At 49.5% G+C, this 1,712-nt stretch overlaps 1 pseudogene; it reads right to left on the bottom strand.

The window, feature by feature from the left end:
• Positions 1–519: 519 nt before the first annotated feature.
• LOC115847059 (small ribosomal subunit protein uS5 pseudogene) lies at positions 520–1,210 on the bottom strand (annotated as a pseudogene).
• Between the last annotated feature and the right edge of the window lie 502 nt (positions 1,211–1,712).

Below are 1,712 nucleotides of genomic sequence, written 5' to 3'. Positions count from 1 at the left end.
TTTAGTTCAAGTCCCTACTCAGTCCACTTCCTGTGTGACTGAAGTGCATCTGTGTGAAATAGATGCTAGTCAATAAGATTTAGTGAGCTTTTACTATGTGCTAGGCACTGTGTTGGGTGTTTTACCCAGAAAAATCTCAATTAATTCTCACAAACAACCGTCTGAGATAGATATTATTATTATTACATTATTACTGTTTTAGAGATGAGGAAACAGATTTCATGTTGATAACTGAACTGATCACAGTCACAGAAGTTGGGATATAGAGTACTGGGGACTCTTTACAAAGAAGTAAGGAGACACAAAGTCATCTGGCCTCCAAGTCGAGGGCACTGGTGGTGAGAGACCAATAACAAGTTGTGACCTCTGGGGCAGAGGGGGACAGTGGCTCCAGTAGGCATGAGAGGCTGGCAGCCAGCCCCAGAGTAAACTTGGTAACAGTCCAAGGAAAGTGGTAGAGTGGGTGAGGGAAAGAAGGAAAGTTTTTTTGTTTTGTTTTGTTTTTTTAAACCAGCTTCATTCACTTTATTTTTCTTATAGAGAACTATGTGGTGGCTACAGCTGGAGCCTGAGTCCTCTGCACGGAAACTCTGGTGTGGGTCTTTACAGGATGGTCAGTGAATTCCTGATACAGAGACTTGGTGAACACAGTCTCTTGCCAGAGATCAGGAGTGATATAACTGTAGGTCTTGGAAATGGCATCCAAATTAGCCTTGGTGAAGTTACCCAGCGTGGCAGTGCAGCCCCCCGCAGAGGTGTAGCAGCAGTCAATGCCAGCCATCATCAGTAGCTTCTTGGGCACGATGCCAGGGCCCCTGGGGGCAGGGAAGAGGCGCACCAGCACAGAGCCACAGAGGCCAGTCACCTTGCAAGGGACGGTATGGGGCTTGCAGATCTTGTTCCCCCAGTAGCCTCGTCGCACGGGGGCAATGGAGAGAGAGCTTGGCCAGAATGATGGCCCCACGGATGGCAGTGGCTACCTCCTTAGAGCACTTCAACCAACATGTCCGTTGTAATCCCTGATGGCAACAAATGCCTTGAACCTGGTCCGCTGGCCAGCACGGGTCTGCTTTTGCACAGGCGTGGTCTTCAAAACTTCATCCTTGAGGGATGCCCCCAAGAAAAAGTCAACGATCTCAGATTCCTTGATGGGCAGAGAAGAGAGACAGATCTCCTCCAGGGACTTGATCTTCATGTCCTTGACCAGGAGGCCCAGCTTGGTGACGGGGAGACACTCCTTGTCCTCGGCCTTGCCTCCGCAAGCTCCGCGGCCTCGGCCCCCGGCCCCGGACGCCGCTGCTCTAGATACTGTGAGATAGGTCATCAGCTTCTAGTTTTGCCTCCTTTTCCTTTTTTTCCCTTAAAGGGTGTGTGTGTGTGTGTGTGTGTGTGTGTGTGTGTGTACTTGGGGGTAGGAGGAAGCAGGTGTAACTGGTTGAGTTTAACTGAGTATGAAATCTATTTATGGACCATGGGTGGCACTATTTTTTATGTGTGTTGGTTACCAACTGCCTCTCTCCCTGCCCTTTCCTTGGCTCCCTTGAGTCACTCTGCACTTCCTGGGCACCCTACTCTCCAAAGCCACAGGGGGCTTCCCAAAGAGAACATCCCCAGATTGTCCTTCCCCAGAATGTTGTCAGGGTTTCAAGAAAAAAGCAAGGGCAATCAACCCTAGGTGTTTCTTGGCAAGGATTCACAAGAAAATCCTGCCA

The sequence above is a fragment of the Globicephala melas genome, chromosome X (assembly GCF_963455315.2).
Source record: "Globicephala melas chromosome X, mGloMel1.2, whole genome shotgun sequence".
Lineage (NCBI taxonomy): Eukaryota > Metazoa > Chordata > Mammalia > Artiodactyla > Delphinidae > Globicephala > Globicephala melas.
This window is presented reverse-complemented; position numbering and strand designations above follow the sequence as displayed.